General features: G+C 32.6%; 3 long non-coding RNA genes across 3 annotated transcripts; 2 read left to right on the top strand and 1 right to left on the bottom strand.

The window, feature by feature from the left end:
- Positions 1–2,694: 2,694 nt before the first annotated feature.
- LOC139431415 (uncharacterized) lies at positions 2,695–3,654 on the bottom strand. Its single transcript, XR_011641515.1, has 3 exons — positions 3,511–3,654; positions 3,190–3,447; positions 2,695–2,811 (listed from the first exon to the last, which is right to left on the bottom strand). It is a non-coding gene; the product is annotated as an uncharacterized lncRNA (long non-coding RNA).
- Positions 3,655–9,061: 5,407 nt separating this feature from the next.
- On the top strand, positions 9,062–9,951 carry LOC139431160 (uncharacterized). Its single transcript, XR_011641464.1, has 3 exons — positions 9,062–9,627; positions 9,729–9,828; positions 9,882–9,951. It is a non-coding gene; the product is annotated as an uncharacterized lncRNA (long non-coding RNA).
- Positions 9,952–13,691: 3,740 nt separating this feature from the next.
- Positions 13,692–14,016, top strand: LOC139430927 (uncharacterized). Its single transcript, XR_011641285.1, has 3 exons — positions 13,692–13,740; positions 13,805–13,882; positions 13,946–14,016. It is a non-coding gene; the product is annotated as an uncharacterized lncRNA (long non-coding RNA).
- The last annotated feature ends 7,665 nt before the right edge of the window (positions 14,017–21,681 follow it).

The following is a 21,681-nucleotide window of genomic DNA, read 5'->3' as shown; positions in this document are numbered from 1 at the left end:
TTGAAAACAACCAAAATCGTGATTCATGAGGACTTAACGGCTAGGAATTACAAGTTATTTAAGCAGGCGTGTGAGAGATATGGGAACAGGCAATGCTGGACGAGGGATGGGAGAATTTTCGCTAGGAATAATGGGATAAAACTTCTAATTAGGAGCAACGATGATCTGATTGTAAACCAAGAGAAGAAGAGAGATATGGGGAAGGAGAGTCGGGTTCCTTTGGTGGACGCTAACTTTTCACTATCGCTGTAAACGCATTTTTTTTTTTGTTTGCTTGATTTTTTTTTTTTTGTTTTGAACTTGTTTTGTTACTTGTTTTTCTTTTGGCGTTCTTTTGACTTATTGGCGTTGTCGCTTGGCGCGCGGAATGTGGCTGTTTCGACTGTTGAACGGTTACATCTAAGTAATAATTAATCAATTTAGTAGTTGTATAACTATAGTGATATTGTATGGACGGCGGAATTCGTATCAGGATTGCACATCTAAATGTACGATCACTTATCCCAAAACTACATTTTGTGAAGTCTCTTCTTCAGGACAATAACGTGGATGTATTGGCGTTGTCTGAAACTTGGTTGGATGAGGGTAAGCTCGAAATCGTACAAAACTTTGATTTCGGTAATTTCAATTTTGTGCATAGAGGTCGTGGTGCTACGGGAGGCGGAGTTGCATTTCTCTCTCGCACTGAGTTGCGATGCTCGGTTGTCGAATCTTCCGATAATATTGAGCAGCAGTAGTATAGAAACGCCGATTCTAGACCGGAAATTGCACCTCCGCACCTCCGTGACGTCATCAATCCAATGTAAAAGGATAGGGAAGGGTACCAACCTACGGCTGAGGTGAAAAAAAAAATAGGTTGGTATTGGAAAAGTAACTAGATCTGGTGACTTTTTTAAAAAGTAACGCGCCACCTAGTGGCTGGTAGTGGAACTAAACCATTACCAACAAGGTAGACTGTTACCTTTTTTAAAAAAGTAACGCGCCACCTAGTGGTTGGTAGTGGAACTAAACCACTACCAACCAGGTAGACTGTTACTTTTTTTAAAAAATCACCAGGTCTAGTTACCAACCTATTTTTCCCCCAAGCCTTTGGTTGACTCCCCTCCCTATCCTTTTACATTGGGCGGATGACGTCACGGAGGTGCGACAACTTCCTGTCTAGAACCGGCGTTTCTGAAAGATGGCGCGTTGAACGCATAAAGGCGTGCCTCACAACTCTTGAATGCGCGTGCGCAGGAACTTAGGAATATTCCGGAAAATAATAATAACACAATTTAACACAATTTAATTTCCCCCCCCAATCAACCCAATAATAGTATTAATAAACATTTTTATAATAATAATAAACATTACATAATAAATAGTAAAAAAAAAATAATAAAAACCTTAATGTTATGGTACTTTTTTTACAAATTCAATTATATGAGCGGGCTTCGGTTTACCAATATCCTTTATTATTATTAGATAGATTGATCTTGTAACCTTCTTGATCGGTAATATCCTTAGCGAGCCAGGTAAGTAAAAGAAAAACGTTGAGAAGCAAACCCCCTCGCTTCTAATTCCACCACAACGGAAGGCCATGCGCAGCTCGTAAGACGTTTTTTCCATGAACAATAGATAGGGTAAATTCATCCAACTCAACTTCGAATAAATTTTTTCTTTGGTTTAAACTCACAAAGATCGTAAAAAAAAAAAAAAAACATTGCGCGCGGTTTACGTTTGACGCGTTCGGTTTCTAAAGTAAAACTGATTATGAGTTACGCGATACAATGCTTTCCTCGCCGGGCGGAAGTGGTGTAAAATTACGACGCGGCGCATCGCCAAGGTGCAATACACCTCGCCGACGGAAGTGTCAAATTACCTAGCGGCTGCAATAATGCTGAGCAATGGAATAATTGACCTAAATGAAATGGTATTGTATAATTAATATTAAGGAAGTAAAAAAATAATACAAATTATAAAATTGTTTTAATGCATTTTCAGTAACAAAAATGATGTACGTGAAAAAAAAATACATTTAAATAAAAGACGGAAAAGGTTTAAATAATACAATTTAATTTTCTCAATTAACCCAATTTAAATATATTGAAACATTTTAAAATAAAAATTACAAATAGATAAAACTCATTTACTCATTTAATTGAATTTAAGCGGATTGAATTGATGGCTGTAAGGTGATAAATTTTTTCTTTGGTTTAAACTCACAAAGATCGCAAAAAAAAACACAGAGACATTGCGCGCGGTTTACGTTTGACGCGTTCGGTTTCTAAAGTAAAACTGATTATGAGTTACGCGATACAATGCTTTCCTCGCCGGGCGGAAGTGGTGTAAAATTACGACGCGGCGCATCGCCAAGGTGCAATACACCTCGCCGACGGAAGTGTCAAATTACCTAGCGGCTGCAATAATGCTGAGCAATGGAATAATTGACCTAAATGAAATGGTATTGTATAATTAATATTAAGGAAGTAAAAAAATAATACAAATTATAAAATTGTTTTAATGCATTTTCAGTAACAAAAATGATGTACGTGAAAAAAAATACATTTAAATAAAAGACGGAAAAGGTTTAAATAATACAATTTAATTTTCTCAATTAACCCAATTTAAATATATTGAAACATTTTAAAATAAAAATTACAAATAGATAAAACTCATTTACTCATTTAATTGAATTTAAGCGGATTGATGGCTGTAAGGTGAAATAGAAACAACAAAATGATTTGTTTAAGACATACATTTATTATTATTTATTTTTTTAAGTCACTACATATCCTGGAGCGCCCATCCCCATTACCTTGTTTGTACATCCTCAAACACAAAAAAGAAAAAATTAATAATAATATTGTAAAGCAAAAGAAAAAAACAAGGACTTACAATCAACCTCCTCCATCCCATTAATTATTACCCCTCGTGAAGTTGGAGACAGGGATCTGGGGCTATCATATAACCCCACTATGAAAAAATATTGAGAAAATAAAATAATACCATAAAGCAAAATAAAAAAAAATAACGACTTACGATCCCGCATTTCCATCTCGTCTATGATCGTCCTAATGTTGGAGGAGGAGGAGGAGGAGGAGGAGGAGCAGGATGAAGATTCATTATCATCATCCTCACATTCCGCTAAGAAAAAAGAAAAAATTAATAATAATATTGTAAAGCAAAAGAAAAAAAACAAGGACTTACAATCAACCTCCTCCATCCGATTAATTATTACCCCTCGTGAAGTTGGAGACGGGGATCTGGGGCTATCATATAACCCCACTATGAAAAAATATTGAGAAAATAAAATAATACTATAAAGCAAAATAAAAAAAAATAACGACTTGCGATCCCGCATTTCCATCTCGTCTATGATCCTCCTAATGTTGGAGGAGGAGGAGGAGGAGGAGGAGGAGGAGGAGGAGGAGGATGAAGATTCATAATCATCTTCCTCACATTCCGCTAAGAAAAAAGGAAAAATTAATAATAATATTGTAAAGCAAAAGAAAAAAAACAAGGACTTACAATCAACCTCCTCCATCCGATTAATTATTACCCCTCGTGAAGTTGGAGACGGTGATCTAGGGCTATCATATAACCCCACTATGAAAAAAGATTGAGAAAATAAAATAATACTATAAAGCAAAATAAAAAAATAACGACTTACGATCCCGCATTTCCATCTCGTCGATGTTGGAGGAGGATGAGGAGGAGGAGGAGGAGGAGGAGCAGGATGAAGATTCATTATCATCATCCTCACATTCCGCTAAGAAAAAAGAAAAAATTAATAATAATATTGTAAAGCAAAAGAAAAAAAACAAGGACTTACAATCAACCTCCTCCATCCGATTAATTATTACCCCTCGTGAAGTTGGAGACGGGGATCTGGGGCTATCATATAACCCCACTATGAAAAAATATTGAGAAAATAAAATAATACTATAAAGCAAAATAAAAAAAAATAACGACTTACGATCCCGCATTTCCATCTCGTCTATGATCCTCCTAATGTTGAAGGAGGATGAGGAGGAGGAGGAGGAGGAGGAAGACGCTAAAAAAGAAAAAAATAAAAAATAAATTCGAGAAACTTGTTGTTTATAAATCTTTTTAACGACTCGAAAGTTCAGGACTTCAAAATTTATTGAAAATATTGATGATATATTTTGCAAAACTTACCTACAACCACTTCCACCTCAAATTTGTATTTCCGGATGGTCATTGTACCATCCGGATTTTCTCTAACGTGGAGTAAATATTCAAGATCCATTTTAACTTACTTTAACAATGATAGATGAAAATGATCACATCGTATTTATACTTAATTTTTACGTAAGAGAGGGGAAAAAATATTTCTCTTTTTTATATATTAGACTAGCAACATAAAGATCGGATTCGGTTTATTACATGATTAAACAGTTTTTGTTATTAGAATAGTGAGAAAGCATCAGATTTAGTTTATTACGGGAAATTGTAAACCAATGACTTTTGAATTTCAATAAAATATTATTCCATCCGCTATCGATATAATTTGATCAGAAACTGATCTGTTTTATTCGATATATTCCTAAGCGGGAACTTAAGCGTGCGTATTCAAGCATCACAACTTAAATTTCATGCGGTTATAATTTAAATCTATTTTTTTAATTTGTATTATTTACATTACAGCCAACTTAAATGTTAATACACTCAATTATTTTAAATTTAAACTTGTAATTGATTGCGTCCTAAAATTGTAACTTAACACTTCGACAGCCGACTAATACCGAAACACACCGATCGGAGTAATCGGATCGTCACCGGAAATGTTAAGTTGCACAAAGAAAGAAACAACAAGTTTTGATAATTATTATAATTAGGAAATAACTTTTGATAATCATTAAGTCGAATATAAATTATACAACATTATGTAATCATCAGCTTCAACACCATGTTCCAATTAACAAAATGAGAGAATATCTCTTAACCACCCTCACGCCATTATATCTGTTTCAATATAGTATTTGTCACAAGGACTACTATATCCGGTAAAGATGTTACGAAAGCGATGGAAAGTATTTTAAAGGATGCAAACGTACTAACAAAAATCTTCAAACGGATCAAGAATAAAGTATCGGTGTTACAAGCGAACAAAGCGGTTGGTCACATAAAATAGATCAATTAAAAACAGACCTGTTTGATTGTAGACACCTGTTTCGGTTTGAATCATCGACTTCTGATCAAATTATACCGTCAACAGGTGGAATGCTTCACAATTCGGTTTGAAGAAGCTGTGTTATTACAACTGATATAAAGCGGTTGGTCCGATAAAAACTGATCGGTTTCCGATTGAATTATATCGTTAGTAAACGAAATTCTTTAGAATTACTGTGTGCGTTGAGGAGGAATTAACAATTAATTTAGAGATAAAAACTTGAGGTGCATCCTGACCCCGTACAAGTTTTCAAATTTATTGAAGTCGGAATCAACGGTGGAAACGAAACTTTTTAAAAAGTAGCAGATGTTAAGAAAAAACAAAATTATATAATAATTTTTCCATTTTCATGTTGGTTTGCAATTTACGCGAGATATCTTATCTAAGGAACTAATGGAATATACGGGAATGACTTCATGAATTTTACAGGTGGGCTAAATCCTTTAATGAACAGGTATTAAAACAATTTTATAATTTGTATTATTTTCATTGTAGCTTTTATTTTAAAATGTTTAAATATATTATTTAAATTGGCTTGATTGGTAAATTGTATTATTTCCGAAATATTCCTAATTAGCGTTTTAAATTTCTATTTATCTGTATGTATTTCCTTTGGCGTCAATAATTCTATCGCTCAGCATTATTGTAATCATCATGTAACTTTACACCTCCGCTGGCGTGGTGCATCGACCTTTGCCGAACCTCGGCGGTTTAATAAAAACTATTTAATTTGCATTTTATATAGCAATAATATCAATTATTTCTAGAAACTTTTAGAATAAATTTTTTCATTTTCTTATGCGAGATATTTTATCTAAGGAACCTTTAATTTCATGCAAATTAAAAGTATTGGATAATTGATATTTTATTATGAACACAAAATTTTCAAAGAATAAGTTAAATTTAATTTGAGAATTTTGTTTGCGCAATTTATCTGAAATAAATTATTATTACTTAATGGAATGACTTCATGAATTTTGCAGGTGGGATAAATCCTTTAATGAAAAGGTATTAAAACAATTTTATAATTTGTATTATTTTCATTGTAGTTTTTATTTTAAAATGTTTAAATATATTATTTAAATTGGGTTAATTGGTAAATTGTATTATTTTTGAAATATTCCTAATTAGCGTTTTGCGTCAACCGATAAATACAGATAAATAGAAATTTAAAAGTAAAAAAATTAAAAGTTTAATAACATAATTATTATATTTCGTAAGCTTCGATAAGCCGAAAGTTGTGTTCGTTATCCGGATCACGATTCCAATTTAATCCATGACAATTACATCTTAACCATTCGAAATGGATTTGAATTTTATTATTAAACCATGATAATCAGCATTTTTTAAAATCATAAATTGACAATTCTCTAATATATACATTTATGCTTAATTAGCAAATTATTCAACGTATAAATGTCTCTCAATCGGTTCGATTAGCATACCTGCACTTAGCCTTCAACAGTTCAATTTTATAACAAAAGAAAAAATGTCTACACCACCATGCACTTTGCTGGTTAGCAGTACTGACATAATGAATGTGCCAATAAAAACATTACATGTAGTGTGCAAACACCTGTTTTCCCGGTAAGTTTCTTTTTCTTTTTTTTCCTTTATTAATAATTCTGAATTAGGTATGGTTTAAAAAGCGTTGCAACAAGGGGGAATTGCGTGATCATCGCACTAATGCATACACCCAAAAATGAGACGCTGAAGAGGAAGTTCGGAAACCTCCCACTGCAATATATGAGGCTGGGAGTTGAAAATGAAACGGAAGTACAGATGTTGGCATCGGTGATGCATAAATATGTTTTTGATTTAAGTGTTGATGGGGATGAGCAATCCCCCCAAATTGAAAGTCATCGAAAAAATCTCAAGAGACAACCACCACCACCACCATCATCATCATCATCATCATCATCAACATCACAAAAAGGAATGGTAAAAAGAGCAAGACAGTACTAAAAAGAGGAAAGTAGTCACGTTTCCGGATGACGATGATGGCTTTCAAGCTTGTTGTACTCAAATAGTGGTAAATGAGGATGAACAATGTGAAATGAAAAATTTTTTTAAAAATAGAAATAGTTAAAATAAAAATCATAATAAAACAAATAAATTTTTTATTGTATAAACCGATTATATAATCCTTTAATTAGTGCAACTTAATTGAACTTAAAGTTCAAAAGCAATACTATATCAGGTAAAGATATTTCGAAAGCAATGGAAAGTATTTTTAAAGGATGCAATCGTACTAAAAAATCTTCAAACGGATCATGAACAAAGTATCGGTGTTACAAGCCTATCAGCGTGCTTGTTACCTGAACAAGTCGAGTGTCCTTTTATCCATTGAAGTATGACACAGTTATCCACTGCGGCCTTCTCCAATGTCAGATGACAACCCATAACAAGTCCTGAGGTAATTGTAACTAATTTACAACCTTAAGCTTGCTATTAGTCCTCTCTGTCGCCTCTGTAAAGAGAGCGAGGAGACGGTCCGACACATCTTGTGTGAATGCCCCACTCTGCAAGACCTCAGAATGAGTGACTTCGGAGAGGAATGGCCGACCACAGATGGCATCAGGAACACACCTCTGACCTGTATCCTAGCCTTCGGAAAATCCTTAGGCTGGTTGATGTAGCCGGAGACAGTGTAGGAGGATGTACAAGGGGCCCGTTGGGGCCTAGGTGCTGTGTGCGTAGCATACCCTCCGCTTTCCTACATACATACATACATCGGTGTTACAACCGATAAAAGCGGTTGGCTGGATGAAACAGATCAATTAAAACAGACCTGTTTGATAGTAGATATCTGCTTCGGTTTAAATGATCGACTTCTGTTCAAATTATACTGATAAAAAGCGATTGGTCCGATAAAAACTGATCGGTTTCAGATCGAATTATATCGTTAGCGGATGGAACAGATAAAAACTGATAGGTTTCTAATCGAATTATATCGTTAACAGACGGAATTCTTTAGAGTTACTGCTATCGATGTAACAACAGATAAAAGCGGTTAGTCGAATAAAACAGATCGATTTCTGATCAAATTATATCGATAGCGGATGGAATAATATTTTATTGAAATTCAAAAGACATTGGTTTACAATTTATGTAATAGTAATACATATTATTTCTGCAAACTTTTTGTCGTATCAAAAGACATTGGTTTACAATTTATATAACAGTAACATATATATTATTTCTGCAAAATTTTTCCCGTAATAAACTGAATCTGATGCTTTCGCACTATTCTAATAACAAAAACTGTTTAATTTACAATTTATACGACAATAATGCATATTGTTTATAGAATTTTTTTTCATGCGATAAACTGAATCTGATACTTTATGTCGCTAGTCTAATATATAAAGATGAGAAATGTATTTTAAGTTAGTTTTAAACAACATGCCTTCATTCAGCGACGAAATTATTGACTTTATATTTTCGGTATGCATGTTAATGTAATTAGACGATGTAAGTAATATTTTAACGATTTTTATTCTTTTCGAATTGCAGCCACTAATAATACATTATTCTTTTAAATTTACAGGGGGTTATAGTATTAGTGGAGAAAGAGGAAATGGATGACATCCTGAACACGGATGCCGGTCACATCATCACAATAACAGATGCCCCAGGTGGATATATCATTATAGCCACCTGGGGCGAATTATGGGATGAATCGAATCCTAACCACTTAACGAACACTTGATTCTTTCTTCTCTTTAACACTTTTTCAACAAGATACACATCAGGTTGTTTAACCACCACCACCATCATCATCATCATAATCAACAACATCACAAAAAGGAATGGTTGCAATTAATTTTGTGGCGACTTTTCAACAAAACGACAACAACACAATCGAACCCCTTTTTAAAAAAAATACAGATCTGCAACACCTCGGCTTCCCAGTGAAGATGGGGTGGGTTTGAATTTATAAGGCGCCACGCAGTTTCAGTTACAGATCGCTCTAACTGCGAAGAGGGCTGGAAGGGAAAAGGTTCGACAACACCAACATATAACAAAACACAAAGAAATCGCGGAATCATATACCATATAAAAACAAATTTATTAAGGAAAAAAAATATGGTAAAACAAAATATAAAGTATATAAGTAGTAAATAAAATAACGGAAATTGTTCAAAAAAAAATCCCGAATAATTAGGGGGGTAAAAGAGAAAGAAAATAATAATGAACTGAATAAAACAAAATTAAAACAAATCTAAATAATGATCGCGACACGTCCCCGATTGACCCGAGCGCTCGATCAGGCGAACGGAAAAGAAAACAAAATCGAAATCAATACCGAAATTAATAACACCCCTAATAAATCCGATAACTTTACAAGAAAAATTAATTGACAATTAAAATGAGATAATAATAATAAAGAACTGGTTTAAAGTGAAATGAACAAAATGAACCAGTGAAGTTAACAAAAAAATTAAATGGTAAGTACAAAAGAAAATCTTACTTTATAAAAAATACAAAAGTATCTAACCACACTGATATTCTTTTTGTATAAAAAGGAAAATTCTGACCTTTATTTCAGACTCTTTTGAACGAAGGTTGATGACTTCACGATGACAACAATTATACGTAGATACAGCAACAAAATCCAGCAAACCTCCTTTGGAAACACTTGTTCGATGGTAAGTACAGGAAACTTGGGTTATGTAGATTCTAATTTACTTCTTTATTCCAGGTAGTACTTGTTTCCAGGATGGGAGATTTCCCAAGAACTTATATAAGGAATGTAAAAAATGTAAATAGATAATTAGGCAAGAATGTAGTGATGGATGATTTTATGTAGTGTGAAAGGAGTTTAAATGAATTTAGGTTTAAGTTAGTATTAAGCTAAAATTAAAGAAAATGTAAAAAGAAAAACCTACCTCAAGGTGGTATGAGGTTTTAACCAGCAAAATGAATAATCTTTGTAAAAATGTGCAATAAATCCGGTGAAACCGTAATCGTTGAATAATTTCCAAACGAAAAATTAAAGGATTAATTAACTCAGATCCCGAAAAATACGGATATAAATCGATCCAAAGTTCTACACAGAATTATACCAAAATGTCGACTTAAAATTCTTGTTAACCATCCAAACACTACAAAGGCTGGTTTCAAAAGAGGAAGAGTAAAATCGCGCACGGGTATTCATTTCCCAAGATTTTAACCAAAAAAAACTCGTTATAAAATCGCGCGATGCCAAGAATTCAAAATCACTCCCTCCCTCTATTATTGACAGTCCGAACTTAAAAATGTAAACAAAATTCATGATAGTAATGAAGAAGAGAAAAAGAAAAGTTTTAAGGTTAAGATTTATTGTGTGATTGTAATGAAGGTAATGAAAAAGAAAAAGGCGTTTAAAATGAGCGAAAGGAAAGGATTTAAGAAAAGTGATGAAAAGGAAAGGATTTTCAAGTGTTTCCAAGTTCGGCTTGCTGTAACAAAAAAACAAAAATTATAACAAGGTAAATAAACAAAATGGTATATAATTCCCCGACTTCTAACAATTACAGACAAATCACAAGGAAATTCAATAACCTCGAACGGAACCGTTACAATTTGAATGATGATGATGATCGAGAAGAAGAAGAAGAGTAAGACAGTACTAAAAAGAGGAAAGTCACGTTTCCAGATGACGATGATGACTTTCAAGCCTGTTGTAGTAAAATAGTGGTAGATGAGGATGATCAATGTAAAATGAAAAATTTTAAAAAATAGAAATAGTTAATAAAAATCATAATAAAACAAAAAAAAATTTTATTGTATAAACCGATTATATAATTCTTTCATTAGTGCTACTTAATTGAACTTAAAGTTCAAAAGCAATACTATATCATGTGCAGACGGAATTCTTTAGAGTTACTGCTATCGGTGTTACAACAGATAAAAGCGGTTAGTCGAATAAAACAGATCGATTTCTGATCAAATTATATCGATAGCGGATGGAATAATATTTGATTGAAATTCAAAAGACATTGGTTTACAATTTCCCGTAATAAACTAAATCTGATGCTTTCTCACTATTCTAATAACAAAAACTGTTTAATTTACAATTTATACGGTAACAATACATATTGTTTCTAGGATCCTTTTTCATGTAATAAACCGAATCCGATCCTTTGTGCAACTTAACATTTCCGGTGACGATCCGATTACTCCGATCGGTGTGTTTCGGTATTAGTCGGCTGTCGAAGTGTTAAGTTACAATTTGTTACGTTTTGTTTGGTTGACGTTCAAGAATGGCAAACTTTTGTTTCGGGATTTGTTTTGTTTTTTTTTACAGAGCCATCTAGGAAGAACTTTCCTTTACCACCTTTCCTTCTTATTTTCTAAACATTTTTAAGATTTTAAAAGGTAGATGGGGTTGATTAATTTAGGAATTTAATTGTTCAAATTTTAAAGAACTTTTTTGAGGATCAATTGGGAATAAAATAGGAATTCGGTTAACTTAGTTAAAACTTCTTTTTTAAGTAATATCAGAATAAAGAACAAAAATAGAAGGAGATTTTAGGGAAAAATATAATGTACCACTTTTTTGGTAATATGAGTTTTTTTTAAAGTTATAAAACGAAAACACGACAAAATTTAACTCTCTTTCGTCATTCAGCGGTATAACGTGTAACATCGTGAAAAAATTAGACGTCGACATTTTGAAAATTTGAGTTTTGAGAAGTTTAGTCGAGATTATTAATCCATAATTTTTGGGAGAATCACGCATGTTATAGTATTAAATCATAATTGATCGTTTATGATTTTGGTAACAGAAGTTTATTCTGGATTTAGTTATACTGCAAAGAAAAAAATTGTTTGATAGCCTCAGAACATCCATTTTATTCATTCATTCATTCATACTTTAGATTTCATTCAAAACCTTTCATGCTATTAAAAAAAAAAAAAAAACTTAAAAACTATCTTAAAACTATACTTAAAACTATCTTAAAACTATTGGATTTTTTTTTTTCTTAATTAATTTTAATTGGTTAGGCTTTTGGAGGGAGCATTTTAAGAAAATTTTCTTCATCCACCTCGTGGGGAATAAAATCACGAGGTCATTCAGTCACCTAAAATCCCCAAAATAAGTATCCTGAAGGAAGAAGGCGTTATCAGAAATATCCTACCTTAAGTTCTTCCTGGATGGTCATCTGGAGATTCTTTATGGTAATCTTATTCAAGGAAAAGGTCAGACGTTAAGTTTTGTTATAAAACATTCAAGAAACAATTTACTATTTTGGAAATTTAATTTAAATTATCTTTGTTTCATTTTTTTTTATTATTATTAAATTCATTAATCTCTTGATATTCTTTTGTAAAATTTTAATTGGAATTTTTTTTTCTTTTCGATTCATAAAAATTCGTTCTAAATTAAATTTAATTTTATCAGACGAATACGGAAATTTATATATTTTTTTTTGCTTTGACTTTCTGATTTGGAATAATTTAATTTTCATATTCACATTTTCCAATTTCAATCATCAGTTTTTTTTATATTTAATTTTAATTTTCATTTATTATTTTGGTTTGTGTATTACAAACTTTTTTTACAAACATTTAAGTTGGCTGTAATGCAAATAATACAAATTAAAAAAATAGATTTAAATTATAACCGCACGAAATTTAAGTTGTGATGCTTGAATACGCACGCTTAAGTTCCCGCTTAGGAATATATCGAATAAAACAGATCAGTTTCTGATCAAATTATATCGATAGCGGATGGAATAATATTTTATTGAAATTCAAAAGTCATTGGTTTACAATTTCCCGTAATAAACTAAATCTGATGCTTTCTCACTATTCTAATAACAAAAACTGTTTAATCATGTAATAAACCGAATCCGATCTTTATGTTGCTAGTCTAATATATAAAAAAGAGAAATATTTTTTCCCCTCTCTTACGTAAAAATTAAGTATAAATACGATGTGATCATTTTCATCTATCATTGTTAAAGTAAGTTAAAATGGATCTTGAATATTTACTCCACGTTAGAGAAAATCCGGATGGTACAATGACCATCCGGAAATACAAATTTGAGGTGGAAGTGGTTGTAGGTAAGTTTTGCAAAATATATCATCAATATTTTCAATAAATTTTGAAGTCCTGAACTTTCGAGTCGTTAAAAAGATTTATAAACAACAAGTTTCTCGAATTTATTTTTTATTTTTTTCTTTTTTAGCGTCTTCCTCCTCCTCCTCCTCCTCCTCATCCTCCTTCAACATTAGGAGGATCATAGACGAGATGGAAATGCGGGATCGTAAGTCGTTATTTTTTTTTATTTTGCTTTATAGTATTATTTTATTTTCTCAATATTTTTTCATGGTGGGGTTATATGATAGCCCCAGATCCCCGTCTCCAACTTCACGAGGGGTAATAATTAATCGGATGGAGGAGGTTGATTGGAAGTCCTTGTTTTTTTTCTTTTGCTTTACAATATTATTATTAATTTTTTCTTTTTTCTTAGCGGAATGTGAGGATGATGATAATGAATCTTCATCCTGCTCCTCCCCCTCCTCCTCCTCCTCATCCTCCTCCAACATCGACGAGATGGAAATGCGGGATCGTAAGTCGTTATTTTTTTATTTTGCTTTATAGTATTATTTTATTTTCTCAATCTTTTTTCATAGTGGGGTTATATGATAGCCCTAGATCCCCGTCTCCAACTTCACGAGGGGTAATAATTAATCGGATGGAGGAGGTTGATTGTAAGTCCTTGTTTTTTTTCTTTTGCTTTACAATATTATTATTAATTTTTCCTTTTTTCTTAGCGGAATGTGAGGAAGATGATTATGAATCTTCATCCTCCTCCTCCTCCTCCTCCTCCTCCTCATCCTCCTCCAACATTAGGACGATCATAGACGAGATGAAAATGCGGGATCGTAAGTCGTTATTTTTTTTTATTTTGCTTTGTAGTATTATTTTATTTTCTCAATATTTTTTCATAGTGGGGTTATATGATAGCCCCAGATCCCTGTCTCCAACTTCACGAGGGGTAATAATTAATCGGATGGAGGAGGTTGATTGTAAGTCCTTGTTTTTTTCTTTTGCTTTACAATATTATTATTAATTTTTTCTTTTTTGTGTTTGAGGATGTACAAACAAGGTAATGGGGATGGGCGCTCCAGGATATGTAGTGACTTAAAAAAATAAATAATAATAAATGTATGTCTTAAACAAATCATTTTGTTGTTTCTATTTCACCTTACAGCCATCAATTCAATCCGCTTAAATTCAATGAAATGAGTAAATGAGTTTTATCTATTTGTAATTTTTATTTTAAAATGTTTCAATATATTTAAATTAGGTTAATTGAGAAAATTAAATTGTATTATTTAAACCTTTTCCGTCTTTTATTTAAATGTATTTTTTTTCACGTACATCATTTTTGTTACTGAAAATGCATTAAAACAATTTTATAATTTGTATTATTTTTTTACTTCCTTAATATTAATTATACAATACCATTTCATTTAGGTCAATTATTCCATTGCTCAGCATTATTGCAGCCGCTAGGTAATTTAACACTTCCGTCGGCGAGGTGTATTGCACCTTGGCGATGCGCCGCGTCGTAATTTTACACCACTTCCGCCCGGCGAGGAAAGCATTGTATCGCGTAACTCATAATCAGTTTTACTTTAGAAACCGAACGCGTCAAACGTAAACCGCGCGCAATGTCTCTGTGTTTTTTTTACGATCTTTGTGAGTTTAAACCAACGAAAAAATTTATTCGAAGTTGAGTTGGATGAATTTACCCTATCTATTGTTCATGGAAAAAACGTCTTACGAGCTGCGCATGGCCTTCTCAACGTTTTTCTTTTACTTACCCGGCTCGCTAAGGATATTACCGATCAAGAAGGTTACAAGATCAATCTATCTAATAATAATAAAGGATATTGGTAAACCGAAGCCCGCTCATATAATTGAATTTGTAAAAAAAGTACCATAACATTAAGGTTTTTATTATTTTTTTTTTACTATTTATTATGTAATGTTTATTATTATTATAAAAATGTTTATTAATACTATTATTGGGTTGATTGGGGGGGAAAATTAAATTGTGTTATTATTATTTTCCGGAATATTCCTAAGTTCCTGCGCACGCGCATTCAAGAGTTGTGAGGCACGCCTTTATGCGTTCAACGCGCCATCTTTCAGAAACGCCGGTTCTAGACAGGAAGTTGTCGCACCTCCGCACCTCCGTGACGTCATCCGCCCAATGTAAAAGGATAGGGAGGGGAGTCAACCAAAGGCTTGGGGGAAAAAATAGGTTGGTAACTAGACCTGGTGATTTTTTAAAAAAAGTAACAGTCTACGTGGTTGGTAGTGGTTTAGTTCCACTACCAACCACTAGGTGGCGCGTTACTTTTTTAAAAAAGGTAACAGTCTACCTTGTTGGTAATGGTTTAGTTCCACTACCAGCCACTAGGTGGCGCGTTACTTTTTAAAAAAGTCACCAGATCTAGTTACTTTTCCAATACCTACCTATTTTTTTTTCACCTCAGCCGTAGGTTGGTACCCTTCTCTATCCTTTTACATTGGATTGATGACGTCACGGAGGTGCGGAGGTGCAATTTCCGGTTTAGAATCGGCGTTTCTATACTACTAGCAGCTTTGGCTGAAGATAGCCGCTGGATCTGAGAATGTTTGCGTGGGTTGTGTGTATAAACCCCCTTACGAATATTATAAAACTTTTTTAGATGAGCTTGAAACCTCTTTGCCTGACATATTGATGTTGACGAACAAAGTGTTATGCTGTGGCGATTTTAATATTTATTTGTTGAAATCCGATAGTAAAGATACAGATTATATTTTGTCTTTTTTTGAGTCTTTGGGAGGCATTCAGTTAATAGATGATCCCACCAGAGTTACAATGACAACATCAACACTTTTAGATCTAATTTTTGCGTTTGACTTGTCCATTGTAGATTGTAGTGGTGTATTACCTTGTGATTTTTCAGATCATGAAATATGGTCGCCAAGTAGTTGAACCAATGTTTAAATTTGTTAGGTCATTGAAGAATATTGATCAGTTATCTTTCATTTCTGATTTGGGTAATTTGGCTTTCAATAAAATATTTTATATGCACGATGTAAATGATAAAATTCAGTATTTTACTCAGGAGATAGTTCATTTGTTTGACGTTCATGCTCCTTTAAGGTTACGTAAGTTCACAAAGCCTAATGCTCCTTTGCTAACGGATAACATTAAATTCATGATGCGTTTAAGAGACCAGGCGAAATCCAAATTCAGAAAAACAGGCAATATCTCCCATTGGAACTATTATAAAGACTTGCGTAACTTCACTACTAATAGCCCCACAATACTACCGTATTTGGCGCACATATTGAACTCTTGCTTGGTTGAAAATATTTTTCCTGACCAGTGGAAGCGAGCTGTCATACTTCCTTTATCAAAGAAACAGAACCCAGTTGATTATAGAGATCTACGTCCGATCAGTATCCTACCAACTATGTCTAAGATTTTAGAGAAAATCATGAAAAAACAGTTAGTTTCTTATGTTGAACAGAACAGCTTGTTACCTGTCCAGCAATCTGGCTTTCGTGCAAATCATAGTTGTACTACAGCCATGTTGGGGCTCACGGATGATGTTTTGAGTGCGTCCGATAAGGGCATGCTGACTGCGGTGGTACTCTTGGACTTTTCTTAGGCCTTCGATACCATTAGTCATACATTACTTTGTCGTATTTTAGGATTTTTCGGACTGGGACGAAGTGCCGTGTCATTAATAGAAAACTATTTGACGGGTAGGACACAAAAAGTTAAAGTTGGAGATCAAGTGTCGCGGGAGGTTGGTGTACGTTCGGGTGTTCCGCAGGGCTCGGTCTTGGGGCCACTTCTGTTTGCTCTTTACACGTCGAGATTTGCCTCCTTGTTGACTTCTTCCAAAATTAATATGTACGCCGATGACATTCAGGGGTATCAGTCGTTTCCTTGTTGCAGGAGTCATGATGTAGAGCTAAGCTTAAATAAGGACTTACGGGATATTCAGAAGTTTGCTAATTATCATCAATTAAAAATTAACCCTGAGAAATCAATGTGGATTTGTTTTGGAACTACTCTGGGGATTGGGCGGGTTGATATTGATATCAAATTGGAGGATACACGTTTGCAGCGCGTGGATAGTGTGAAGTGCTTAGGCTTAACGCTCGACCCTAGTTTTAGGTATCGTGGACAGATCAATGAATATATCAAAAAGGCATATTTATGTCTAAGGAAGCTATATCCTAATCGGTCTTATTTATCACATAATGTTAAAAAACAGTTATGTGATACATATGTCTTATCACACTTTAATTATATGACACCTATCTATCGCGCTGCAATCAACATGGATACGTCTTACCGTATACAAAAAATACAGAATTGTCTCCGATATATTTACGAATATTTACATTAGGAAGTAGGACCGAGTATCGCACAGACTCAAGGATGCAAACTGGTTGAAAATGAGCTCTAGGCGCGAACTGCTTAGCTTGATGCTTTTTCACAAGATCGTTAAAACTCGGACGCCGCGGTACCTCTATGATAAAATAACTTTTAAGTCAGAAGATGGGAGATATCCAACCAGGTTTGCTCTTGCAATCGTGCCACCAAAGTACAGAACATCACTGTTCCAGCGCTCTTTCACCTATCATGTCTACAAATCTTACGGAAGCCTGCTATTGTCGGTTCGACAGTTAAGTGCGACAGGTTTCAAAAGGTGGTAGGTGAAAGACTGGTAGGTTTGCAGGCCACTTAAATTTGTCCCCTTTACAGTGCTGTCTTGTTTTTTTTAATATTTTTTTTTGTTTATGATCTTGCATTTGGTGTGCATCCTGTTGTCTCCGTTGGTTATGTTTTTTTATATTATTATTTGTATTTTGCTTGTATTAGTATTACTTTTATATTGTTTTTTTTTTTCTTTGCGTATATACTACTTTATTTTTTGCTTTTTTCTGTATATTATTATTTTTTTTTGTTTGTTTTGTTTTTTTTCTTTTTTTTTGATTATAGGTTTTTTAGAACAGACTACAGTCTGGAACCCGCCTTTTGTGCCCTTTTGTTTTTAATTCATGTATTTTTTTTTTTTTCTTAAATATGCAGAGTCTTATGGTGCACAATAAAGTTTATTATTATTAATTAAATAATACAAATTCCGTAGGAGGAAATTGTATTTTTACTGATTCCTTTTAATTCGGCATTATAGTCAGTGTAACAACTAGCGTTAGGATTAACATGACCCCTTTTTATAATGCTTATCTGACTTCCACTATCAACCAACAAGTTTGAGCTTTTATTATCGCAAATATCGACTTTAAGAGAAACTTCATCTAGCGCGACTTTTTCATTAAGATTTATAATAAAAGAATTTAAAGATTTTGAAGAATTATTTTTATTATTCACGGAATTTGAAGTGTTTATTGCTGGAGCAATTTGCTGAAATACTCATTCAATAATATTACTAGAATCAAAAATGATAACCAAAAATAATTTCAGATAAAATTTTATTGGTGAAAAATGTCATAAATATTCAGGTATAGTTAACAAAATCGAGAAAAACTACAACAATAACATTATAATGGTTGTTTAATAATTTTATTTAACATTTAATTTTTAGAAAAAAATTTAACTGGTTTTCATTTTTAAGTTCCAAGAATTACTTAGAAACTTAGTAACAAATTTATGGTTAGATAGCATGTTGGTATTTTATTTTCTCTATTAAGCGTTTGGAAAAAAAATTCTGGATAACTTTTCATTTTTCTATTCCAAAAATCATCATCTTTGTCAATTTCTTCTATGTGCGGCGGTCCTACTGGGCTCTATACCATAAAATGACATGTCTTCTTTTCTGTGACATAAAGTTGCCCTTGTATTTGGTAGTAATACTTATGTAGTGTCTTTAATTTTAATTGACCATTTCTTAATTCTAATATATTAATTTTCTTGGCATGTATCCCGTCTTCTACCGACATATCTCTTAGATTATACGGGCACTTTATTTTCAGTATAGCATTCTTACTGTGGATTATACCATCTGGACTCGCACCTAAAACGAAGAACTCCTCTTGACCAACATATAAACCACAAGTGTCTACATGTCTACATGTAACAGCTTCAAATTCTTTTAGTGCGGTATTTTCGTATTAACAGTGTAGTGAATCGCTTTGTTACCACGAAAAGAACTTTCTAATAAAATTTTAAGTATGTAGGTTCTTTGGTGATGTAGATGGCCTTCGCTTACAAACTAATCCAAAATTTGAAGCTGTTATTCTAAATAATCTTTGTTGTTTCTAATTTTAATTAGTATGTTGGCCTCTGGTTTCATCCTGAATTGTCCTGGCTTCATCCCTTGTTTTCTTTAACAATCTAAATACCACTTCTCGTCTTCTAATTAATTCTTCTTGTAATATTTCTTCAACATTTCCGTTGTCTGCGTCTGCTTCTTGTGGAACTGGTCTTCTTCTCTTGTCTATTTTGGTTTTGCCGATTTACCCACATTTTATAGCTGACTTTAAAATTTTGTGCAGTATAATAACCGATTTTTTCCCCATCCCTTCAACTATATCCTTCATATAATGTTCACTACAATTAAAAACAATTGCGGCAAGTTTGCACGTAAGTTGACAGGATCCTTTTATGGTCAAATTTACCTGAAAAGTAGGGACTCACTTAAAAAAAAAACATGCTTATCTTAGTTACATACTCGCACCGAGAAAAATATTTTATATAAATCATTTAAACATTGATATAAAATATCTAAAGTTCGTGGTCCAAAATTAGCTTTCTAGTTAGTGTAGATATATTAACCATTTGAAATTAGACAATATGGAACAAGTGAAACAGCAAATGTTTTAAATAATTTTATTAATGTTTGTAGTAGCATTATCAAAAGTCTCAAATTACCTTAACTACTTTAACTTAATTGTTTTGCTACTTAATTGTAAAATTTACTAGTGTAAGTAGAAGTTTGCTTTATGGAAAATATGTATTTTAGCAAATAGAATTTATTATTTTGACTAAATAAATTAAGTTAATTTTCTACAGCATGTAGCTATGTTTTCTAAAAAATATTATTCACTTTACCACAATGCTTAGATAATTTTACTAATGCTTGTAGTAGCATTATTGCAAGTCTTGAACTACTTTAACAAATTGTACTTGTTATTTTGACTACATAAATTAAATCAATTTTTTATATAGTGTAGCTATATTTTCTAAAGACATTATTCACTTTACCACTTGATATTCGATGTTTTTATCGTACTAATGTGTAGTTCATTTTGCTAACTATGTAGAGGAAATAAATAACATACAATGCATTTTAAGTTTATTATAATAATATATTCGCAATAAACGTTTTAAAGCAAAACTAAATGTTTACTTAAACCGGTAAGTACATAAAAATAAATCAAACTATTAATGCAGCAACATAAACAATATAAAACATAAACAGTAACCAATACTTAAACAATAAATAAAAAACAACTTAAATTATTTTATATTGTATGCAGGTGACCCGTAATATACGGACAGCTGTATATGTATAAAACGACTTATTAAACAAATGATTGTGATTTTAATTTAACTGCTAATGAAAAATCATGTAACGTAACTATGTTGGTTGGTGGAATGTTGATATCAGCGGAAGTAAAAATATGTGTGACAACATTTTTTGGCTTATTTACAATAAAAGACAAAGTGGGTTCATCCAGCTTTTTAATGTGGATAAAATTGGTTAAAAAGTAATGTAAGGAATGATATCAAAAAAATTCCACAATGATGTAAATTTCTTAGAGGATATGTACAACAATTGTTTCGCTTTATTAGAGCGTCTTCAGGTACAACTAAGGTGATAATAAAAAATTAGGTGTTAAAAATTTAAGGAATAATTATTTCTTACCGTCTCTTACTGTACTCGAACGATTAAAGAAACTGAATCGTCATTCCATTCAGTTTTCTTTAATCGTTCGAGTCTCCAATCAATTTTGTTAATTTTTATCAATTTTCGTTTCTCAATCTTTTTCCACATGATGCATAACTGTTACAATTCTTTTCTCGTTGATTTGACGGTAAGAAATAATTAATATAAATTATTAATAAGTATTTCTAATAATTAGAAATAAGCACATTCCTTCGATTTGTGACGATGTGTAAGTATGCTTTAGTTTGTTTGTGTTTAGCTTCTTGTCTCATTGTCCATAATCGCTTTAGAGGACCTAATTTTTGAATTACAAATGGATAATGAACAGTGAACTGCTGCTTAGGTGTGAGATCAGTGCGAAACACAGATATATATATGTTTCATGATGCAATGTTATGATCCCACTAAGCTAGGAAAGTTGTTTTTCATTATACGATGGTAAAAGACATGCGTTAACTAACTTTATAAGCAATATTAAAACTTTTCAAGTAGGTTCGTCGTCCGGAAAAAAATCTCCAATCATAAGAGGTAGATAGTGCAAAAATGCAAGCATTTCACTTGCTGACATTTTTAATTTTGAG

The sequence above is a fragment of the Onthophagus taurus genome, chromosome 8 (genome assembly GCF_036711975.1).
Source record: "Onthophagus taurus isolate NC chromosome 8, IU_Otau_3.0, whole genome shotgun sequence".
Classification (NCBI taxonomy): domain Eukaryota; kingdom Metazoa; phylum Arthropoda; class Insecta; order Coleoptera; family Scarabaeidae; genus Onthophagus; species Onthophagus taurus.
Note: the sequence above shows the minus strand (reverse complement) of the source record. Positions and strands in the feature narration are given on the sequence as shown.